Source organism: Globicephala melas, chromosome 18, assembly GCF_963455315.2.
Source record: "Globicephala melas chromosome 18, mGloMel1.2, whole genome shotgun sequence".
Taxonomy (NCBI): Eukaryota; Metazoa; Chordata; class Mammalia; order Artiodactyla; family Delphinidae; genus Globicephala; species Globicephala melas.
In genome coordinates this window covers 71234301-71250552 of record NC_083331.1, presented here as the reverse complement: position 1 = coordinate 71250552, position 16252 = coordinate 71234301, and positions in this window count along the sequence as shown.

The window sequence follows — 16252 nt, the reverse complement described above, 5'->3', positions numbered from 1 at the left end:
AAAACAGTAATGTGACTGTTCAATATTATATTTCTGAGTTCACAGGTGTTCCACATGCATTTTCTTATTTAGCTATCAGAATAACCCAGTGCGGTAGGTGCTGTATCCTCGTTTTACTTTTATACGGCTGTTCAGCATCAGCTGACTACAACTACTAAATCTGTTTGAATAGCAGCGTACAACTGCAGTCTTTCTGATACTTCCTTGAAAACACTGTCCTCTTCTGAAATAATCCCGCCTGGGAAAATGTGTCTGAAAAATCAGTGAAGAATGAATTTCATTGTTTATTCCCAAATCAAATGCAGGAAATCAAACATATGAAAATCATCTTCCTCTCCCATCTTCTGAATGTAGATTAAGAAATGTTTATAGAAATAATTATGTAGAGAATGAACAAAGAGGTTTTAATTAATTAAATATAATCAGGTAAGTTCTCAGCTACTGTAGGTAGACAGGAAGGAAATAATTTCAGTAGATTAATGCATGATATTTGGAAAACTCTAACGTGTTTTTTTTTCAGGATTGATTAGCACTTACCTTTAAAACAGAGAAATATATTCAAATTTGCATTATAAATTCCATCCATGTTTTATATTGCTACATAGGAAAAGTATTTATTCTACAGATAGGAGTCATGAGGCATTAATTAAGATAGGAGCTCAAGAACCATGGACTTTAAAATGTTAGTGTATTGCATAGTTGAGATTATTTCATATGTGTGAAATCTAGTCTGAATCAGTCACCTCTGAGTGACAAACTATTTCATAAATCCTGTATTATGTAAAAAAGCACAGTTTTTCAAAAATATGGAAATAAAAAGCTGTGGCTTAATATATAATCAGCGGCTTGATGCAGAAGCAGGTGATCATTTGAACAACTCTCATCAGCACGTCATTAAATTTTCAGATGAATTGTTTAATTTAGCAAATCTGTCTTATTTTTTGCATATCAAACTGGTATATGTGAAAATTTTGACAGAAATGTGTTTTTGTTCCAGATAGAAGAAATACTTGGAGCATTTAGCTCATAAAGGAGAATAATCCAGTTCTCAAAGTATTAGAAATGTCATTTTATTTTTAAAAGAAACACAGGTCAGATTTTCCTTCTGTTCACTTTGTGGCCTGATAAAGTGGAAAACAGGGAGTTTTTCAAGCATGTTCACCAGTGAAGGATAAGGAGTGGTTATGTAGTGTCCTGAAGTGTAAAACAGATCTGTGAAAGCCACGACACCAGCCCTAAAGAAAAATCACACCATGAAAATTTTGATAATGAATTGTGTAAAGCATGATATATTATGCAAGTAGATGACAGTGATGTTTAACATCCATAATCTAAATAGGAAAATGCTGTTTGAGAGATTAGAATGGCCAAATCTCTCAAAAGACTTCATTTTAAACATATGTTAGGGAATGAAAATTACGAATATTCTAAGTAAACTTGACATTGATAATTTAAGTGAATTTGAAAAAAATATGTACAAGAAAATGTTTAAACAATTGGTAGAATATATAAAACAACTCTACTGATACAAAAAAATGCATTAAGGCGCTAAAAAGAAAATGATAAATTGACTATAAGGAATTCATAACATTTCTCTCAGTTAATGACCTCAAGGGAAAATGTAATCTATACTGCAAATATCAGAGCAAATATTCAATAAAACTAGAAAAACATTCATATATATTACAGGAAGAGAGGAAAGAAATCGTAAATTTTTAAGTACTGGTTTATACTCCAAAATACATCTATACTTTAAGCCGTTTGCACAGCGTCCTGAGTTCTGATGAAGGTAGAGGTGTGGGAATCCCACCTGAACCTTAAAATGTGTGGGTTAGTTTGTCCTTTATTCCATTGTCCCCAAATGACATGGATTGAGTATATGACATGAGCCGGACACTGGCCTGGGTGGGTTCACATGCATTGTCTCATTTTACTCTAAGAATAATTCTAGGAAGGGTATATCACAGTGGCCATTAAATAGACAAGGAAACTGAGTTCTACAGAATCTGTTGCTTTGTTTAAAATCAGATATTTGGGGGGTTTCCCTAGCGGTCCAGTGTTAAGACTCCATGTTTCCAATACAGGAGGCAGGGCAGCCAAGAAAAAAAAATATTTTTAATAAATTAAATAAGATCACGTATCTGGTAAATAAGGAATCTAGGATGTGATCTATGAATAACTCATTCTAAACACAGAGCTCTTTCCAATATTCCAGTAATGATGAAGAAGAAAAATAAAGCATCCGCTCATGTTTTAGTGCAGAGTTCAGGGTACAGAGTGAAGCAGAAGACAGGCACTCACTCTGAACACTGTGTACTCTTTGGCCTAAGAGTAGGTAGCAAACATATTCCACCACAGTTGTGTGTGAGCTTGTGTGGCCAAGTAGCTCACTGAAATTATGTTCATGGAAAGTGTTTTATTTTCATTTCAGTCTGAATGCCATTAGCATTTTCTTCTCCCTTCTGCCACAACCAAAATAAAATCAGGAGTGTTCTTCAAATGAATTTGTTTTACTAAGTTCCCCACTTGCATGTGGTGGGTATGAGATAAGGCATCAGTCTGTTTAAGAGAAGAAATATTTATTTAGGATCTACTATATGTAAGGTATGCTGGTAAGCACTATTAAAACAAAATATAAGTAAGCCTTGCCCTTTATCCTTCAGATCTTAATAGTCAGAAGGGAGAAACAGACACACAAATAAATAATGGCTGTGCGCGCATGTGTGTGTGTACAAGTGTGTGTATAGTTTTGCTCTGATACTAAATTATATCAATATCATATAAAGAAGCAATTTGTTAGAATGATTGTTTTTACTAAACTAATACAGAGTCATAGGTCTTCTTAGATATTAATATTCTTTACCAAGAATATCATGTTACAAAAGATAAACAGAAATGAGATGCAGAAAGCTTAAATAATTTACTCAAAGATTTAGTTTATTAGGTCAAGTTAGCACTAGAACTCACATCTCTGACTCTTCAGTCTGTAATATTTCAAAACGCACGTATGTAGAGACATTAAAATATACAACTAATTCTAAAAAGCTTTTTGTGGAGAATGATGGTTATATCTTAGAATCTCAGAGAGAGGTAGAAAATACTTTTGAAAGAAGAATTCTAGTTTATTCCTATCCATTTCAGGCATTTGTCTACTGCACACCACATTACTGACAGATAGCCAAAAGCCTCTGCTTGAACTATTGCTGTGCTAAAAAGCTCACAACTTCATATATGAACCCACTCATTATGGCAGCTGTACTATTGCTAGAAGTTTCATCTCTCTGCTTAAACCTGAATCAACATAATTTCCATCTAGTGGTTCTGAATCCAACCTTTGGAACGGCAGAGAATAGATCTAATCATGCTTATGCGTTATCAGTTCAATATCTAAAGGTAGCTACTCATTTTTCCCATACATTTTCTCTTTTCTGTACTCAATAGTCCTAGCATTTTCTTTCCAGACCTTTCATCATTACAGCCCCTCTTGTTTGGATATATTCCAATCAGCTAGTGTCAAAATGAGACTTCACAATGAAACATCTAGAAAAGGGTATGAAATTCTGACACGGTCCTGCTAAGTCAGAGAACACCGGTATGTTCTCTTTCCTGGACCCAATCCCTACTGGTACAGGCTAAGACAGCATGCATTTTTCTGGCAGTCACCTCACATTTTTGAATGTCTTGTCATTCAAAGATATGGATTATTTTACAGGCCACATTTCCAAGAACGCCTGTGAAGAAAAAGCCACTGACAAGAAGCCTCTTCCAGATGCATGGAGCTGAGTCTCCGGGGACTGTGTTGGCATTAGAGTTCCAGTCAGAAACTTCAGATCACCTAGCCATCTCATTCCTAATAGTTTTGTCACTGTTCTTTGAGGTTCTTCTGTTCATGCACTTAAATCTAATCCTGATACACCCATATTCTATAAAACCTCTCCCCTGAGCCAATCCCATGATTTGCTTTCTATCTTTTCAATAAAATGTCAAATCATCAGATGCTCCCCATGACACAGTCACTGGTGAGACCACTACAGTTTCACCTCCAAACTCACAGGACATACTGTCATCTAGCAATCCTCTTCTTTGTCTTTTTTCCAGTAAAATTTCCATTTATCCTCAGTGACTACTCTATTTTACTAACAGCTCTTATCTACAGAGAGGACCTCATGTCCAACTTTACAGAGAGAATCAAAGACTCAGGCATGAAGTGTCTCCGCTTCCCACCCCCTAACCCCATCAGAAACCAGCATTCCTCCTCTTTTTCTTCATTCTTAGATGATGAAGTGGCTCTCATGCCAGTAACATCAATCCTCTCATGTTGACATTTCTTTCTTTTGCTTTTACATCTTTATTGGAGTATAATTGCTTTACAATGGTGTGTTAGTTGCCATTTCTTTCTTTTCTGTGGAGTTTGCTTCCTATTTTTAAAAATTTCTTTTCCTAATGATTATTTCACATTACTCTATTTAAGTCTTCCCCATAATAGAAGAAAAAACAAGGGGGGAAAAAATCCTTGACCATGCTTCTCACCATTAATCCCACCCCATCTCTTTCTTTCCTTTCTCAGCCATGACTCTTCACAGAGTCAACGACGCTCACTGTAAGAATTTTCTCAATTCTGAGCCACTGTCTTCATAAGTGAAATGGTCCATGTCCTAAGTATCTATAAATTTTTATCTTTTATCTGAAAACATTTGATGCTTTTTATGATTCTTTTCACAATGAAAGTTTCAAAACCTTTGATTTTCGTTACAGTTCTCTTTTCCGAAATTTTCTACTTCACTGGTTTCCTTAATTCTCCTCACAATGAGTGCTGGAATTCTTCAGCTGCATTTGATTCTCCCTCTGCTCTCCTTACCTATACATATTTTGATCTAGGCAGTTGTATCCTTTCTCTTATCCTCATTACATTAGAATTTCCAGCCATGATCTCTGTGCTATGTCCTCAAAGATTCAGGTGCATGTATTAATCTGCTCACCAAGCATTTTCACTTGGATTATCCAGTGGACATCTAAAACTTATTATGTCAAAAACTGATTTCATCATATTTCCTTCAGAATATAAATTCTTCATATTACTCCTCTTCTACACTGTCCCCAAATTCATTTATGATCTGTTCACCAGTTACTGAAGCCAGAAAACTGAGAGTTTTCCTATCACATCATTCATCCATCCATATCCAATTAATCACCAGTTTCCACGTTTTACTCATTTATTCTCAAACCTGTCCCTTTCTCCTGTTATCACTACCGCTGCTTGAAGGTAAGGCTTCATCATTCCCGACTTGCATGATTGCTCTAGACTCCAAATTGGCTTCCCCAAATCCAAGCATCCTCTACTGTTGGGCCCCGTCTCTAACATATAAACCAGGCTTTTGATCCTCATCTCTTAAAAGGAACTGCGTCATTGGGTCACTCCTATCATCTGTAACATAGAACTTGGACAACATGCAAAGGCCTCTGTCATCTTCTCCAGCCTCGTTTCGGGCCACTACTCACAGAGTAATTTATGCTAAAGGGATGACAAGCTGCACGTTTTCCTTACACACTCCGATGTTTCTTGTCTTGGTGCCATTATCCACACTATTCCCTTACCCTGAAAAACCATTCCCATTATATTGTTACCTATGTATTTTCCAGAAACTGGTATCTCTTGCAAAGTTGATCATTTCCTAGATATTTCATATTTGAAAATATGAAAATCCATAATTTAGATAAAATGTTTTAAGACTTGTAAATTTATTACATTTACTCTTTGCATGTTCCAAATTAAGAAATGGCAATAACAAAGTAAAATTATAAACTATATTTATAAACTATATTTAATATGTAACATACATTAGAAATAAACTAGATTATAAATATATAAAATATAGTTACATATATTATATATAAATATGAGGTATTTACATATGATATCTCATATAGCCTATATCAAGCATCATATAAATATCAATATTCTTGTGTATATATTTGATATGGCTCTATTGAATCTATAAATAAAAAGAAAAATAAATATTTTTGTTAAATATTTTTTAAAGAGAATTTTATCACAAGGTCATTAAAACTGGAATCTTAGACATCATGCGAATGTAAGGGAATGTGCATATTCCAATGATTTTGTGAACTATTTTTAAGATAATATTTAAATGTGCAGAATAAATCCACTCTAACTTTGGGATTATTCGTAGCCTTCAGTTTTATTTATAAGTTATATCCCAAATTTCTCCTTAGAGATGATATAAACTGTTTTTACCCTATATATAAAGAATTATTATTTTAAAATTCCATTTATTGAAATAACATATTAGACAACTTATGTTTCCCAAAACATATGATCTTTACTGTAAAAATATTTGGGTTTTCTATTTCCTTTCTGAGGGCTGGTGTCAATGCTACGTGGGAAAGTGTGTGCTGAACAGATCTTGATGCTGATGAAGTGTGAGTGATGCCACCAAGTGTAGCTGTGGAAACACACACTCTGTGGGGCCTGAACTTGGGCCCCGACACAGGAAAGTCTTTGAGTTCATCTTTACAATGTTCTTTTCTTTCCATTTTCAAGGTTAAATGTAATATAATGGAATTTGGGGATTCCAAACAGTTTTTCTTCGAGGTTTTGAAATCATTTCAGGTCATATGTATTCTAGTGGATATGTATTCTAATCTTCTCATAAACCTCTCTCAGGACAGTGTATGACAACAATTAATCTGAAATTCAATGTAGAATATCCTCTAGAAGAGGCTTAAAGTAAAAAATATTCACAATCACTCGCAATTCCTAATTCCTGCTGCTCTATATTTTATAAGTGACATGTAATTTAATTCTTTATGATGAAGAAATTAAAAAGTCTTTACATCCATTGCCAAAATACACTGCCATCAATGAATTGAACTAATAAATAAGTGTATTATCCCTTTCCTCACTTGAAAGTCTTGAAACATTTCGAATAAGGCAAAATGAACACTGCCTATGTATCCCTGGAAACTATTTTGCTTTCATGATATCTGTTCCTCCTCTTATATTATTTGTTTAGCTTATTTATCAATATTGTTTTCACTTTAAAGATAAAACTTTTCTTCCAATGAAATAGTTAGGTATATGCCAAACTGTATACACTTTAAGGGTGACGTGTTCCTATAAAATCATAAAGGAAAGTAATTTATGGAATAACCTCTATCAATTAACATCACATTAGACATACACAAGGAAACTTGGTTGACCAAAAGGAAATTTAGTTAACCTGGACACAACATTTCATCACATAAAAAAAGAAAGCATTTGTGTAACTGGAGTGCCCCAGTGGTGTAGAGATTGTTAGATATCACATTTATGCTTGAGTTTATGATCAAAAGTAACTTAATTTCATTTCCTTTTATGGCTGAGTAATATTCCATTGTATATATGTGCCATATCTTCTTTATCCATTCATCTGTTGATGGAAACTTAGGTTGCTTCCAAGTCCTGGCTATTGTAAATAGAGCTGCAATGAACATTGTGGTACATGACTCTTTTTGAATTATGGCTTTCTCAGAGTATATGCCCAGTAGCTGGGTCGTATGGTAGTTCTATTTTTAGTTTTTTAAGGACCCTCCATACTGTTCTCCATAGTGGCTGTATCAATTTACATTCCCACCAACAGTGTATGAGGGTTCCCTTTTCTCCACACCCTCTCCAGCAGTTATTGTTTGTAGATTTTTTGATGATGGCCATTCTCATTGGTGTGAGGTGATATCTCATTGTAGTTTTGATTTGCATTTCTCTAACGATTAATGATGTTGAGCATACTTTCATGTGTTTGTTGGCAGTCTGTATAAGGCAATAATTAATCATAGAAGTAAAATGATATAAATAAGATAAGATGACATAACCTACTTGTGATTAAAATCATACATAATTGAGAATGTGTATGTGTGTCAAGGGTTGAGTTTAGTGGAAATCACTTTGGTCCTTTTTTCATAAATTCTCCTGATTAATAGATGTGTTAAAATGGGCAATTCATTCTTAACACAACTTAATAACATTTAATGTGTACCTTAGTAAAATTGAGGTGCAAATTCCGGCCTAATTCTAGATTACTTAAAACTAATAACCTTTGCCCACCTCATACTGAGATTACAAGGATATATTGATTCAAGGGTTGTAAAAGATGATACTAGTATTATTTAAGCTTGCCTGTGTGACAACTACAGGCCCCCTTTAAACAGGAATCCTAGTTATCTTCAATGACTGATTTCAACAAGCAAATCAATCAAATATATATTGAAAGCTTATTAAATTTGAAACTCAGCATGAAGTGTTTTGGGTAATATAAAGATGAATAATTGGTACTTCCAGTACTTAAGAGTTGTTTAATTTAGTTAAAGACACTTTGGCTGCAATGAGCAATTCACAAGTCATTTACTTCCGAAGATTTCTTTCCAAAATAATCAATACTCCTTGTTGAGAGATTCAGCAACCAAAAACAGATGATCTGGAGCAGAAGTTGCTAGAGCCATTAACTGTTAGGAACACTTTACTGTAATTTTGACAAATTGCTGTAGTCTGAGTGGGAACTGTCTCAAAAGTGAGAGAATCTTGGGCTGCAATCGAAGGGGGATCTTAGACTGTCTTTACCTAAAGGGTTCCACCAGGTTCTCCAAAAGGAGATCCAAGAGAAATCCCCTCCTGACACTGCCAAGGAGAGGGAAGAGTCCACATAGTAAAACCAGAGACTTCGCATCACAAAGGCTTACTCTCCGGGGTAGAGGCCTTCGCCAGAGCATAATTCTAAAAAATTATCTCAGCCAGAGGAAGGGAATTCTCCCTGCCCTGGCCCCGTCCAGGCATCTTCAATCAAGTAAGAGGGAAAATGTGAAGAAAACATAGTCAAAAGGCAATAGGAAAAAAAAGGAAAAAAAAAAAAAAGGCAATAGGACATCAGAGAAATAAATTGTGATTGCTACAGCAAGGGAAAGGGTAAGAGAGCAGAAGCTATACACAAAAACACTTGTAAAGGTCAGAGCCCTAAGATGCAGGCCCACTGGAAGACTGAGACTTAATCAGAAGATCACAGAATGTTCCCTGTCTCATATGCTACCACCATACCAAACAAGGCTCCAGATTAATAACAGTGGATCACAGCTGAAAGGGCTGCCAGACTCACACTCTGTCCGAGGGGCAGTAGATAGGAAAGCCTCCAAGCCTCGAAGGCAGGCAAAATGAAGGATACCAGAGAAACGCGAAAACTCTGGTGCTGAGTTACAGCAAACATTGAACACAGCCCAACTTCTGGCCACATTGACATAAATCCTCATGCAAAATGCCTATTGACTTCAATATCTATTATCCAAAACAACAAAAGATTGCTGGCTTTCCACAAAAAATTTCAAGACATGCCATTCATATGTACATTCATATGTACATACATACATACCAATCTGGAAAAGGCAAGCAGTCATCAAAATGAGACTCAGATAAGACTCATGTTGGAAGTGTCAGGCAAGGAATTTAAAATAATGATGATGAACATTCTAAGCGTTCTAATGAAAAAGGTAGACAACAGGCAAGAACAAAGGGGTTAAGCACATCTGTAGAGAAATGGAAACTCTAAGAAAGGATGCTAAAAGTAAAATGCTAAAAATAAGAAAGCACAGTAACAGAAATGAAAAATACCTTCAATGGGATCATCAGTAGACTCAACACGGCTGAGGAAAGAACCAGGAAAGCTGAAAATAAGTCAGTTAAATCCTCCCAAAGTGAAATAAATTGATTACATGTGTGTAACTGGACTATCCAAGGGGAAGAAGAAAGAATGGAGCAGAAGAAACACTTGAAGTTATGATGGCTGAGAACTTTCCAAAAGTAATGACATACACCAAATCTCCAATCCAGGAAATTCAAAGAAAAGCAAGCAGGATAAATACAAAATATTCTATACTCATATCATATTCAAACTGCAGAAAAGTACTGAAGAGTTTCTGTTAAATAGAGAGAGAAAAAATTTCCCTAAAGAGGACCAAGAATAATAATTACAGTGGATTTTCATTGGAAACCAAGTAGTGAGTAGAGTGAAATTTTTGAAGTGTTGAAAGGAAAAAAAAAAGAAAAAGGCAATCTAGAATTCTATATCTAGTAAAAGTATCCTTCAAAAGAGAAGGAGAATTAAGGCTTTTCCAAACGAACAAAATTTGAGGAAATTCATTGCTAGCAGACCTACTGTGCAAAAAATATTTTTAAAAGTTTCTTTATATAGAAGAAAATATTACAGATCAGAAATCTTCATAAAAAAGGGCATAGGAGAAGGAATAAATGAAGGTAAAATTATTTTTCTTATTTTAATTGATTTAAAAAATAACTCCTTATGTAAAGCAAAAATAGTGGCAATGTATAAGGTGATTACAGTTTATGATTAAGGAAATTAATAATAGCAATATCAGAAGGGAGCAACAGGGATATACTACTATAAGGCACATACACTGTAAGTGAAGCAGTATAATGTTATTTCTAAATGAACTTAAATTATTTTAAAATGTATGTTGTAAACTCTAAGGACAACACTAAGTATGCTTTAAAAGAAGTACAAAAGATATCCTAAAAGAGAAGATTGGATGAAATTATATTAAATGGTCAATTAAAGCTAGAAAGGCAGAGAAGGAAGAGGAAAATTAAAAAAAAAAAAAGAACAAATGCAAATGAATTCAAAACAGTTACAATGATAGCACAGATTGATGCAACTATATCAATAATTACTATTTATGTAAACAGTCCAAATATATGAATTAAGACAGAGATTGGCAGAGAGGATAAAAACCAAGACTGGATTAAAAGGTACAAACTTCCAGTTACAAAATAAATGAGTCATGGGTGTGTAACATACAGTGTGGGGAAAACAACAACAAAACCCAAAGAAAAAAAAAAACAAGACCAGTGTTAAAGACAGTCTCACAGTATTTGCTTTTCCCTCTTGTCCACTTCAGCAACTTGCAGAACATGCGCTCTAATATTCCTGGGTTCTTCTCCAAAATCATTCACACATTTCCAAGTCCTTCCTCTAACCTAATGACCAGCTGTGAACATTGTGTTGTCATTTGGCCTGGGTGACCTATCCACTAGCTCATTGAGCTTATGCCATCTGAAAATATGATAAATATGCTCTATAATATTCAAGGAATATAATAAAATTGATGAATTTTGATAGCCCCAAAGACTGCTTCCTATCAACATTTTTTGTGAATGGCCATTCTATATTACAAATCAACCAAAGTGTACTATAATCTATAGTACGTATATTTTACATACTTTTTCTTCTTGGCCACAGAATATCAGGAAACATTTAATCAAATAACTTATTGAAACCTAAGCAAATTGTGCTACTGTTGCTGCTCACCTCTTGACATACAATTCTAGTAATTACAAAATGCTGTGAAAAGGGAACTAATTGGTTTTAGTTAGAAAGTGCAGCTCAAAAAGACTGTTTTGTTTCTAAGTCCTCAAATACAATTACTTTAATCCATTCTACAATTTTTATTAAATTATTAACAAACACACTCCACTATGGTGTATGTAATTTTATTTTCTTTTGTGAATATTATAGCACATTGTCCATGACCCCTCAAGAAATAATAACTAAGGCTCAATAATTACATCTATACATTTCTGTGGGACCTGGGATAGTATTTACCAACCAAAAAAATAGACTCATCCAGTTAATGAAACTAACACTTATAATCTAATAATTACATTTGCTTCACAAATTCAATCTTACTTATTCAACCAATATTTGGTGAGGGGCTTCCCTGGTGGCGCAGTGGTTGGGAGTCCGCCTGCCGATGCAGGGGACACGGGTTCGTGCCCCGGTCCGGGAAGATCCCACATTGCCGCGGAGCGGCTGGGCCCGTGAGCCATGGCCGCTGAGCCTGCGCGTCCGGAGCCTGTGCTCCGCGACGGGAGAGGCCATGGCAGTGGGAGGCCCGCTTACCACAAAAAAAAAAAAAAAAAAATTTGGCGAGTGCACATTAAGTGCCAGATACTGAGCTAAAAGAAGCAAATGATGGTTGAAGGCTTATCGCATTCTCTGCCATATGTTAGCAATCTGCAGTCTTACTCTTCTCTTGTTCACTTTCTACAAATAATTTTTAAATTTCCCCAATTAACTCACAAACTCAATAGGAGAAATAGATAGATATCCATTCTGTATATGTGAAATATGTATTTAACAACCAATAACAAAAGTTTACTGATTTGAGAATAGTTAATTTTGCTATAAAAGATGAGAAAAAAATTGGATAGATAGAATTCATAAGAAACAGTGAGCCTAAAAGCATATAAGTCACATGTTTTTGAGATATGTGTGAGACTCATAGGGATTGTTGAGCATGTATAATGAGTTAGCATGTTCCTTGGTGTTATTCATAAGGAGTAATAAATATTAATGGTAAGATAATAACCCATTAGGCATGCTAAAGATAGTTAGAATCAATAGAAAACAAGATCTAATAAACAAGAATGCTACTTAACGATAGAAAAGAAGGATAAAGAAGTCACTGTCCTGCCACCTCTGGGCTAACAACTCTGTCATCTTTAGGTTCAACACTCTTTAGAAACATCACCTATGGTTTATTCTGGCTTTACATGTACTTCTCCAAGACACACAGATAAAACCCACAGCTTTTCAGTAGCTTATTAAAAAGGTGCCTCTTTGGCCAGGCAGGTCTCCGTCTCTCTCCTATACAGCAGGGATGCGTCATTAGCCCAAGAGGCATTCCATCTATTTGGAACCCATTGGTCAATATCAACTCTAGTCTTCCTAATGTGACCACCATTGAAAGAGGCTGATGTGTACATGAAACTCAGAATCACACAACTCAGATTCAGTAGTGTGGTCTCTCTGCCTGCTTGTGCCCTTTCCTAAGTCTTAACTTACCCATCTCGTTTACTTCACTTTTTTTTTTATTTTTTTGCGGTACGTGGGCCTCTCACTGCTGTGGTCTCTCCCGTTGCAGAGCACAGGCTCTGGACGCGCAGGCTCAGTGGCCATGGCTCACGGGCCCAGCCACTCCGCAGCATGTGGGATCCTCCCGGACCGGGGCACGAACCCGTGTCCCCTGCATCGGCAGGCGGACTCCCAACCACTGCGCCACCAGGGAAGCCCTATTTCACTTTTGACTCCATTTAAAGTTGATTTAATATGCTATGTGATTTGAGCACGTTCATTTGGTGTGTTTCTTTTTTTAATTTTAAAACTATTTTATGCAATTTTTAAAGGCTACTATCCATTTACAGTCATTACAAAATATTGGCTATATTCACTGTTGTACAATACATCCTTGAGCCTGTCTAGCTCAAGTTTATGAGCTAGTGATAGTGATAGTTTATGACTCCCACTTCCCTACTCCTATATTGCTCTTCCCTCTCCCCACTGGTAACCAGCAGTTTTTCTCTATAAACGTGACTCTGCTTCTTTTTTGTTATATTCACTAGTTTGCAGTATTTTTTTAGATTCCACATGTGATATCATACAGTATTTGTCTTTCTCTGTCTGACTTATTTCACTTAGCATTATGCCCTCCAAGTCCATCATGTTGCTGCAAATGGCAAAATTTTGTTCTTTTTTATGGCTGGGCAGTATTCCATTGTGTGTGTGTGTGTGTGTGTGTGTGTGTGTGTGTGTGTGTGTGTGTGTGTATCACATCTACTTTATCTATTCACCTGTTGATGGATACTTCGGTTGCTTCCATATCTTGACAACTGTAAATTATGCTTCTATGAAGATTGGAATGCATGTATCTTTTCAAATTAGTGTTTTTGTTTTTTTGGATATATACATTTGGTGTATTTCTGTTCCAATTTCTGGGATAATTTAGTTGTTAGAGTAGCTGGAGAATATCACCACATCAAAGTAATTTCCTACACATAGGAAAACTTTATATCATAACATGTTTGCTGGCATTAGTAATTTATTCAAGTGACTAAGGTCTAGAAAAGAGAGAGACTTGTTCAAAACGTCTAGAAAAGAGGGTGACTACCTTGTCGTTTAAGTCCATCTTTCACTCTATAATACACTATTCTACATATCTAAATAGGAAGTCAAAATTAATGAGAGGTTGTTAGAGAATGATTGCAGTACATTGTATCATGAAAAGTTGTTTTAAAAATATGATCATTATATTATTATACCTAATTGGTACTTACTTTTATTCTTTATAAAATTTAGAGACAAGTAGAATTTTTAAACATGTAGCAAAAATTTAAATCTTCAAAGTATGAACTATTGCTCTAATTCTGCATGTACATCTGACTATGTCTGCCACATTCCTACTTCACATATTTACTTACTTTACCAAAAATTTTGCATAATGAATTTGCTTCATAGTAGATATTGACACAGATAAAGCATGTTTCTTAGTTACTACACTAATTACTCTAACATACATTACAAACATCTGGAATCATTTGAATTTTGACTACCTAATAAAAACATATTTAGTTAGTACTTTTCATCATAACTACTATAATTCGAGACAGCGAACACAAAAGCTCAGGAATCTGACATATATTGCAATAAACATTCAGTTAGATGGAGAAAATATTGAAACAGCCATATTTGATGAGATCAGCCACTTCTGTAGCATTTTCTTACTTAATGAAATCATCTAGAGATGGAAAAATTTTCATAACATATTTGAAACACTCAGAAAAACAATGAAGCAAGTTTCTCCAAAGCATAAATAACAAAGTTATTAATATTAAAAGATTACCTATTTTTTATTAAATCACTTATACAACAGTAGATAATGGAAAAATATTGAGCAATGAAACTCCTAATATTTAATATTATAAAAATTTTTTGTTTATTATTAAAGAAAAAAAGCAGGAAATTTAAGAACTTAAAGTGTTGGCCTCATACTTTAAAAAGGGAAAACAATAGTTACTTAATATATGTTTTCATAATTTAAAATAGAAATTGGGAAATGTTACATTCTCAATTATTTTAATCATAAAAATCAACAACCAAAGTAGTCACTTAGGGCAGAAATAAAATTCTCCTGAGAGTTGGAGCTACATAGAGGTCAAAAGTAGTTTGTAAACAACAAAGTATTTAATTTTTAGACACAGTAACTTGGTTGGCTTGTATGTTCTTGGTTGTTAAATTTTTAAATATCTGAAAAAGTGGGTATTCACTGTGCTAAATAATTCACTTTGTAAATAAAAGTACATGCCATCTAAGTGAGAGAGCGTTTCTCAACATACTTAATAGGAACTTTAAATGTATATTCTACAGAAGGAACAGTAAAATTTTACCCTTTTAAGTGTATGGTGACTTTTTAAAATGCTGCCTCTAAGACAAATTCCTAGGTAAGGGATGAGATTTGGGTTTTTGTCTTCATCTCTAGAAAAATATAAATGCTGATAGGAAGGATTAGCAAAGTTAATAATGGTTTCTTTCCTCCATAATGTTACTCAAGCTCCATTTTTATGCAATGCATTGATTCCATGGTTCCCACAGGAAAGCATTTCTTTATGGATACGTGTCACCAGGAGGAGAATGACTTTGTTTCCCTATGATGATTGTATGACATATTAGTATTAGGTTACTTTTGTACCCAGCCTAGAAACACTGCATTTGATGGCAGTGATGGAATGGAGGATTTTTGAGTGTCCGAGTGATAGGTTAAATGTTTGTTTTTATACGTCTGCTTCTGTACTAGAATAGGACTTCTCCGCAGACAGCAGTAGCTACAGTCAACCGTAGGGACTCTTTATACCCCGTGACTGAAAATAACAGGCACCATTACTCCATCAGCATGAACATAATTATATCTCTGTTCTTCTGTCACAATTCATTCTTTGACATAATATTGAAAAGAATAAATGGGTAGTGGCAATCAAGGTCCTCACAAGCTAAATAAGTTGAAGAACTACAGTATAAAGCAATCTGGATACAATGTCTCATGATAATTTTAAAATTGAAACTTTACAATAAAGCAAAAATATAGTAGTAAAAGGTCTTACTATGTTGCAAAAGCATTTGCACTATCTAGGATAATACTAAATTAAGCTGCATTACTTCTATGTACTATACCTTAGTGATCTTGTAAGAAATTCTCCCAGTCCAACTATCATCTACACACAAATCCTCTCTGAATTCCATTTTTTGAGGACAGTTCTAAGTAAGTTTGGATGCATGAATCTTATGTGGGACCCAGTGTTTCTGTTTAGCAAACTGTTGATTCTGTTTATTTAAAGTTGTGCTGTATAAAAAATGGTGTGTCC